Raw genomic sequence first — 9,780 nt, 5'->3', positions numbered from 1 at the left:
TTTGTCAAGTGCGGAAACAGAAATAATGTTTTTAGAAAGACTGGGTACATAATAGCAATCATATAATGATAACTCAAATCCGCTAGGAAGTTGGATCACATATGTTCCCCTCGAGACGGCAGCCACTCTTGCTCCATTCCCGACACGCAGGTCAACCTCACCCTTTACGAGAGGCTCGAGATTTTGGAGGCCCTGCACATGATTACACAGATGAGAACCACAACTAGTATCAAGTACCCAAGTTCCGTAACTTGCGTGGTTAATCTCAATCATATGAATAAAAGTAGAAGAAGAAGACATACCAACAGTTTAACGCGACCGCTTTTATGTCTTCATGATAAACAGGACATGTGCGCCTCCAATGCCCAGTCTTGTGGCAGTGATGGCATTCCATGTTTTCGGTTTTGCTCTTTGTCGCGCTTTGATGAGGTCTTTGGACTCACCAGTCCACTCTTACCTGAACCCGACTTCTTGAACTTCGCCTTACCTCGCTAGGTTTGCTCGAGCTTTGCCCTTACCCTTTCCCTTGTTTGTCACAACGAGAACATCCTGTTTCATGCTCCCACTTAACTTCATGTCCTTCTCGGTCTGTACGAGGAGGAGTGCGAGTTCATGGGGAGTTTTCTTCAAATCATTCATATAGTAATTCGCTCTAAATTGCGAATAACCATCGTGGAGTGAGTGAAGTATGCGGTCGATCACAATGTTCTCGCTGATCTTACAATCAAAGGTTTCCAGCTTCTCGACATTCTCAATCATCGAGAATGTGTGGGCTAACTGGTTGGCCCTTCGGAGTCTCGCATCAAAGAAGCGAGTGGTATGCTCATAGGTCACGATTCTCGGTGCTTTCGAGAATTCCTTGGTGAGCGTGGTGAAAATCTTGTTCGCACCATGGGCTATGAAGCGTTTATGCAAATTGGGTTCCATTGCAAAAATGAGTACGTTTTTAATCGCACTGACTTCCATACGAGAAATCATTAAACTTGGTGATTTTCAGCAGACTCTAGCCGTGGGACCTGGGTTTGCGGGATGGGCTCCAATAGATATTTGAGCTTCCGTCGCAGCGCGGCATTCCGTAATGCCGCCTCCCAGTCCGCGAAGTTTGATCCATCATTCTTGATCGAGTAGACCGATTCATCCGATTCATGAAGATCCGAAGCCAGGACTCACGGTCCAATGTGGCACTTGGCATTGGGTTATCAGTAGAACCAGCCATTTGATATTAGCAGTTTAAAAGTTCGTGATCTACACTGAAAAAGAAAGAAAAACAAAAACGAAATAAGCAACTCATCGAGGTGATTTAAGTTTATTTAAAAATTCGTTTTAACGTGTAGACTCTCGCACTTGCATAATTGATCTCCCTCAAGAATGATACAAGTGATCCCAAGACTCAATTTCTGTAAACTGATAAGCCAACTGTTTAGCTAATTCTTTCGTAAGAACTCTTGGTCGATAGATTTCTGTAAATCCTATCTATAGTCCACCATAATCACAGGATCGTACGAGTGATCATAGTGTTGAGATAAAATAGGTCAATTGGTTCCAACTTACCCGACGTAGAAGGGGTCATATTATGCCTACCGACGAAGAAGGGACTCATTGGAGTTTGACCTATAAAGACCGTTCTCAATTTTTGTTTATACGAGGAAGATCCCATCAACTAAATTATAATTCATATTAAGTGAACGAATAACTAGCGTCTGCGTGAATGAATTAATTTGGGTGATGGCTTAAAAATCGTGTGACATGAGAATGTCAATGAAAACTAACTCGTGACCTCTATATGTGTCAGTTTTCATGCAATAATTAGGTGGTTTGGTTTTTAGGCGGAAAATGATGCATACTATCGTTACGATAAAATAAAAAATTGAATGCAATACGTAAATAAAAATTCCTAGTGTGGCCTATCCTAGTAAAATAAAACATAAAACAACTTTGGAATCCACCGTTGGACCCGACAAGCTTGTCTTGATGTTCCATCTCGATCCATGTAGCGGGAGTGAGCATCCGATCTTCATCTTTGGTCTTCTCAAAAATTACAATTTAAAATTACAAATATAAACCTATTTACATTCTAATTAAAACTGTAATTACAAGTGAAAAATCCAAAACGGAGATACGAGATCTCAAAATACAACCAAGACCGTGTTCCATCATTACGGTAACACGTTCTACTAAGGCCACACTAAGTTACAACTGTTTGCAAAATAAATAAATAAATACGTAATAAAAAGCATTCAAAAACATTCATAATTAACGATAAATAAAATGCATCAACTAAAAACAAATTCATTCGTGACATAATTCCGTAATTATGTGAAATTTATCCAAACCACCTTTTAATGATTAAAATTCATGTGATAAAACCGCTTCTATCAATTTAATTTTAATCTAATACAGTCCGTTACTTTAAATACGCTTTAAAATAACTTAATGGTACGTGTGTGAACCGTTTCACAATCATAGCGAGTGTACAATATCCGTATAAAGTACAAATTAAGGCCAAAAGAAAATTTAAAGCAAAAGGAAAAAAATTTCAAAGCTGCCAAAACGAAATCCCTCGATCCAGGGACATAAGTGCTCGATCGAGGAACAAAAGGGCTCGATCGAATGAGGCTGCCATTCGATCGAGGGGTTTGCCAATCAGGAGGTGCTCAATCGACTAAACATGAGGTCGATCGAGGACCTATATCAAGAAGACTGTTCGATCGAGTACGAGGAGGTCTCGATCGAGCGATCAGGTTTAAAAAAGTGGTCGATCGAGTACAAAGCAAGGACTCGATCGAGTAAAAACATGACAGAAAACCTCTCGATCGAGTAATAACATGCTCGATCGAGTGCAAAATTTCTGGAAAAACAAAACCCTCGTGAAAACAGATTTTGTGAAACAAAACAACCTCAATTTTGATCAAAACCGCATCAAAACAATTTAACAATTTGATAAAACTTGACATATTGTTATAATCTCCGTATAAAACAACAATATGCACAAAAACAAATCGAAAACAAGATGAAATAACCGTGTAAAACATGTCACGGTTTCAAAAAAAAAAAATTTCAACCGTGTAAACAAGGCACGGTTTTCGAGACAAAACAACCGTTTCAAATCGTTTTATGAAAAATCACAATGAAAATTTACGTGGCCTCTCTATGATACCACTTGTGGGGTAATATCCGTATACTACCCTATAAAATTAGGACTATAACGCAAATTTAACATGTGAAATATGGTCATAAACGAAATACAACAATAAAACGATAAAGATAAAGAATCAACCTCGGGTCCTTTGATGCACGGCGTAAAGAACAGAAATCAAACGAGATTCCCTCCTAATTGTTGCACCCAAGATTTGTCCGAGAAATGCCCTTGTGCTAGAACGTGTTCTCTGATTGCCTTGCAATATTGGGAGAACTTGATGTGAGCTTTTCTCGAGATGTGAGATCTCAGTTTCAGAGAGAAAATAATCTCCAAAACCCTAGTTTTCTGTCAAATGAAATTGTCTAGGTCAAAAGGAGAGGGAGTCTCTCCTTTTGTTTGGTTCGGCTGGACCGAGGGTATGCATGGGGAAGTGGGCTTCCACTTCCTCTTAATTTTTACCTCGTGGACTGGCTCGAAAATTGCTAAATGTATATGACGCGGTTTATTATAAATCGTCATCGGTTATTGGCTATTAAAACATCAACTAATAACACGGGTTAGTTGAAGTATTAATACATGTCCGACAAAGACGATATTGTATAATTAAATTCAATATACATTAATCAAATATAAAACGCTTATATTTAATTTTACGAATTAACTGGTTAATTCGCCTTAGCCCATAATATTTAATCCGTATTAAATATAATATCTCAACATCACATTTTGACTAATTACTAGTCAAATAACTCGGACTAACTGGTTAGTCAAATTTGGCATCTACATGACTGTATTTTCATACCGTCACATCTCTCGAACGTATCCTATAGGTGTGACTTTTAGGGATCAGTAGATCACCGCCATCTGTATGACAATAACGTCAAACTTATCTAGCAAGCCAACCGTTATTGATAAACGTGGATCAACTGATAATAATACCAAAAGTATGCCCTTTGATCCTTTTAGAGGTTTATAAGTCCTTGCACTAACTGTTAAGGACACCAACCCCAACACCCTTTCCACGGCACACCTCCTCTTCCTCCTTCCCATTCCTTCCTAGAACTTCCTTTGTTCTTCTTTTGTGCCTCTTGACCGAAATCCACAAAAAAAAAATAAGATAATCTTACAATCGTAATTTCATCATAACTTCTTCGTTTCTAGTCCGATTTTCGCAAAATTTATATTTTCGGAATCCTCTCTTCAAGATCTACATCCTAGTATGTTTTAATTTCAGTTTTCATTATGTTGATTTAAGATGATTTTGGGGCATAATTTCGGTTTTAGTGATTATTGTTGTGTTTTTGTTGTTTTTAATAGGTGAAGATTATGAGGATGATATAGGGGACTCCTATATAGTAGAGGATGATGGGTAGCTACTGTTTTTAGGGTTTTCTCAAGGGTTATTTGCCTTTTTCTAGCTTAAGGTAACATATTTCGAGTTACTCGACGATTAAATGTCACATTCTTTGCTTTTTGTATGATTTTGTGATTGTTAATTGAATGGTTTATTTCACATGATAATATGGGTTAAATTCATGTCTAATTCATGTCTTTTGTATGTTTAAGTTCACATATTAGTATGGAAATGAAATGGGAATGATTAATTGATGCTTCAGACGATGTTAAACTGAACAAAAATGGAGAAATGGAGGGTTTGGGGTGGCGGCCCGACAGGCCCGTGCAGGCCCACGGCAGGCCCGGGTTGGCCCGTTGCTTGTTTTCGCGATTTTCCATGCGTTGTTTGTCGTTTCGGATGAATTAATGTTATATTTAGTATAAGTAACATATGGGTAGTCTTATGAAATGAATCATGTTAGTAGTAAATATAATGTTGATGGTAAAATTATGCTTATATTGGTAGTTTATACATGTTAGGATAGGTTATGATATGAAATTGTAATGAATAGGCTTAAAATGAATTTTATAGCGATAATTGTATTGTTTGGATGATTATGCCGAAAACTGAGCCCTTGGTCCCTTTGACTGAATCGATGTCAGTCAATTGTGTGATTGGTCAGCCGCGATTAAACCTGTACCTGTCGCAGGACTGGGGTTGCGGGTAAAAATTCGGTTGGATGAGTTTTTGTGAAAAGTGGATATTTGGCCTTATTCTTGTTTTAGGCCATTAATTATGTTTTTATTTCACATATGTGGTTGGTTGTTTTGAATGGGTTCTTATATTGTAGAAACGGCCTTAGATTCCCCGAAACCTTTAATATTGTTAATATTGCTTGAAATGGAATTGGTATTGAATACTTCTTGCAGGTTGTTGTGTTTGTCATAGATAGGTCTTTATAGTCTTTGACGAGTATATGTTCACTGCTTAATAGCCTTTGTGTTCCTGACTTGGTGGGTTTATATCCAAGTTGGGGCATGACCTCGTTACTTATTTTGAGGGTAAGTGGTCAGCTTAAGTACTAGCCAACCCTTTGGTGGACTCCTTAGGGTACTCACTTTGTTTTAAAAAAATTGTGGGTCTTGGGTGCGGTGGTGTGTATCCGCATGTCTAGGTCTCATGCAGATTTAGGACTAGGGTTGTGTTGTGTCTTGGCCATGTTTTGATAGAACCTCCGAGCCAAGATACCGGTTCGATTACCTTCCCTACCTCGTGGTATAGACTCGAGATTCTGAGTGACTATTGACGGTGCTAAGAACTTATGCATGTCTTTGATATATTGCCCTTTCTTGTATGGTGATTTTATGAATTGTAATAGGTGAGATGCAAGCCGGTTACAATTGATAAAGTTTGGATTACTGCTTGTTATATGTTTCACATGATAGTTTAATTTGGTCATTTTAGTGTTCATATGTTAGAATATTCGATAATTAATTGATTTATGATGTTGTTTACATGTTACATTACATGTTACATTAAATATGACATTTCGTGGCTGGAAGGACTCGAAGTTACTCCCCACTGAATTGTAGCTTTCGTGTTTGTATAAAATGCGATTGACAGGTTGATGATGATTAGATGGGGTACACGGACGAGCTAGTGAGCAAAAGAACCTTGGACTTAGTTTGGTTATATTTTGTAGTAAACCTTTAAACATATGGTTGTGTTTATATTTTGGAGGGACATATGTCTCCCTCTTTTACTTTGGTTTGTATCACTTTATTCTCACGACTTAGTATTGTTATGTAAATTAGTTTGTTAGTATTTGCAGGTTTTGGCACTCTTCATTTGGATATGTTTGTGAATGGTTTAGAAAAGTTTTAAAAATTACAGGTTTTATCTAGTTGAACCAATTACAAACATATCCTGTCAGTTTTTCTGTAGAATTTACGTGTTTATTTAATGCAAAAAAATGAGGGTGTCACAGTTTAGGAGTATAGGGGTGCTTTTAGTTTGCATTTTGGTCCCCGTTCCCGCTCCCTATGCTCGAAAAACGTGAGTGAGGTGAGAAACCGTCTCATTTCACAATGCCAAGTTTATTTGCTTGGATAATGGGTCCCACTAGGTTGCATTGTAGTCGGGAAAGATAATTTTTGCCATTGTGGACCTTTGTTCGGTATTGTGGGCAAAATTGGAATTTTTCCCTTTTGTGACGGTCTTATGTCTGACAAAATAAGCGTCTGTTTGAGCTTGAATTGAGTCAGTTTGCCTTCAAATGGACCTTATTGGTAGTTTAGGTCGCCTTGAGGCGTGGTAAAATCACGTTTGCCCCTTTTGCGGTCGTTTTTTTAATTTTGACCGGCTTGTGCTCAAATTGGCGCATGAATTGTCTTTTCGAGGCATAGAAAAATTTCCCATTGCCTTGGGAATGAACTTTTGGTTCGTTGGCGGACCTTGTATGGGTCTTGAAATGCCGTTTTTTTTTTGGTGGTTTTGACTCGTCTGTTGCTTGAAAATATGGGCGAGTCGTTTTTTGTACGTTTTTTTTTGTGAATTGTTTTTTGTTCTGTTTGGTTGGATTTTGGGCGGGATTGCCCTTGTTTTGTTTTGCAGGTTGTGTTTTTTTTTTGGACTTGTCCATTTTATGCCGTCATAATGCCGAAATTTCGCCTGACGTTCTTTGTTTTTTTTTTTTTGTAGGGTACCACTCGGCCGCTTTGGGAGGTACCAAACCACGTTGCCACGACATGGGTGACTCCCACTTATGTCAAGTGGTCACGTGCTCCGTCCTTGGAAGAGAGATCCAAATTTCATAAGGACGAGGTTGTCGACTTGAAGTACCGAGAGGTTGGCATGGCTAACCGTGCCTTCTTTGAGGAATATGTTGATGAAACTACCCCCGATGTGATGAGACCACCGAAGAGGAGGAGTTCTGGCCCCAAGAATATGGTGGGCCGTGCATTGGCTTTTTTTGGGTCGAACACGAGGTCTTGTGCTAGATCGGAGGCCGTCGTTGTCTTAGATCCATTGAGGATCTGTTCCGAGGAGGAAGTCCATGCTAGGCGGGCCAACAAGAAGAACAAGGGGAAGATGTACCCCGAGGGAAAAGGCAAGGGTAGAATGGAAGAGTGAAGACCTCCATTATCCGTTTTATTATTATGTTGTATTATTGTTGTGAGTTTTTATTATGTTGTACTCAGCTAGTTATTGTGTGTTTTGTGCTAGTTTTATTATGTGAGGTGTTTTAGTTGACACCTTAGCTTCGATAAGTTCTAGACTCGTCGAGCTTTATTCGTTGTTGGAAATGTAATCCCTCCCATTATTAATTAAATAAGGGGATTGCCCGTGTCGAAAATTGTGAACGCTTGTTTTTTCCATCCATTTGGTGAAGGCGATTCGATTCGAATCGTCCTAAACGTTTGCACTTGGGAAAGTGGTATTTTGTGAGGAAGGGAGAAAGGCTTATTTTGTATTTTGTGGGGAAAAGGGAATGTTGTTCCCTTTCCTTTTTTGATGGGGATGTTTTTTTTTATTATAAGGATGGTTGTTTTTTATTGTGGGGATGGATGTATCCTTCTTGTGTAAGAAAGGACTGCCTACGTATTCACCTGAAGAGATGAAATCAAACCATGATCGTAGTTCGAAACATTTTGTAGAGTTTGATTGGGTTTTGTGGCTGTATCCCTCAGGCACAAGAGGGACTGCCTACGTATCCACCTGAAGAGGTGAAATCAAACCATGCTCATAGTTCAGGGGTTTTTGTTTTAGTGCAAATGGATGTTGCCATTGATAGATCAAAGGACATTCGAAACGGGCAAGGTACCGCAACTTAGACTCGATAAAATATGCAATTTCAAATCAGAACGCGTTTGAGGAACTTGACTTGAAAAGGATTGAGGTGGTTTCTAGTTATAAAACTAGGCTTAGGTCGTTGGTTGCAACGGTTTAAGGGTAGTATTTCTTGAGTTAGTCCAGGTTGGTCGGGTTTGTAAAGTACTCCCCGTCTAGGTCACTCAGTCTCATTGTGCCCCCCGAAAGTATCTTCTTGACCAGGTATGGCCTGGCCCAGTTGGGTTTTAATTTTCCCCTCGGATCGACGGGTAATGGTGCTCGAACTGACTTGAGGACCAAGTCGCCCTCCTGGATGTTCCTGGGTTTAACCTTCTTGTTGAATGCCCGTTGTATACGTCATTGGTATAGCTGGACGTTGTGCAAGGCGTTGAGTCGCAGTTCATCTAGAAGAGTAAGTTACTCGTACCTTTGACGGGTCCATTCCGCCTCAGGGACTTGACTCTCCAGTAGGATGCGTAGAGAAGGGACCTCTAACTCTACCGGTTGAACCGCCTCCATACCGTATGCTAGGTAGAAGGGTGTGGCGCCTGTCGGTGTTCAAATCGAGGTTCGGTATCCCCAGAGTGCGAATGGGAGTTTGCTCGGCCAATCGCGGTAATTGTCTTGCATTTTCTTGATAATGGTGACAAGAGTTTTGTTCGCTGCCTCCACCGCTCCGTTGGTTTGGGGACGGTAGGGGGATGATCGATATCGTTTGATCTTGTATTTGTCCAGCAAAGCTTGAGTTTCTGCCCGGAAGTGTGAGCCTTGATCGCTGATGATTTCATGGGGTACCCCATACCGGCAGATAATGTTGTTTTGAATGAACTTGGGCACTTGTTTGGCGGTCAAGACTGCATATGACTGTGCTTCCACCCATTTAGTGAAGTAGTCGATGGCGACGAGGACGAAGCAATGCCCCTTGGTGCCTACCGGGTTGACTTTCCCGATGATGTCGATGCCCCAGATTGAGAAAGGCCAGGGTGACGTCATGGTGTATAAAAGGGATGGTGGTATGTGTTGTATGTTGGCGAAGATTTGGCAATTGTGGCAATGTTTGACGTAGTTACGGCAGTCGGCTTCCATGGTGGTCCAGTAGTAGCCTAGCCGTGTGATTTTTGGAGTAAGAATCATTGCGCTCATGTGAGGGCCACATTCTTCGTCGTGGACCTCTCCCATGACTTTTTTGGCTTTGTGATGGTCAATGCAAAGGAGGAGAATTCCTTGGGGTGTTCTTTTGTACAGTTGATCTTGGTTCATCAATAATTGTGATGCGAGTAAACGGATGGCTCTTTGATCAGAGTTGGGATGGAATTCGTTTTTGGTTTTGTAGTTGAGGATGGCTTGGTACCAAGTTTTATCATGGCTTTCCTCGTCGTTGTTGATGGCACAAATGTGAGCTGGCTCACTCCTTCTCTCGACATATAGGGGCATCTATGTCATGTCGTCAGGTATGTTAACGAGTGCGGCAAGC

The sequence above is a fragment of the Silene latifolia genome, chromosome Y, assembly GCF_048544455.1.
Source record: "Silene latifolia isolate original U9 population chromosome Y, ASM4854445v1, whole genome shotgun sequence".
In the NCBI taxonomy this organism is placed as follows: domain Eukaryota; kingdom Viridiplantae; phylum Streptophyta; class Magnoliopsida; order Caryophyllales; family Caryophyllaceae; genus Silene; species Silene latifolia.
This window is presented reverse-complemented; position numbering follows the sequence as displayed.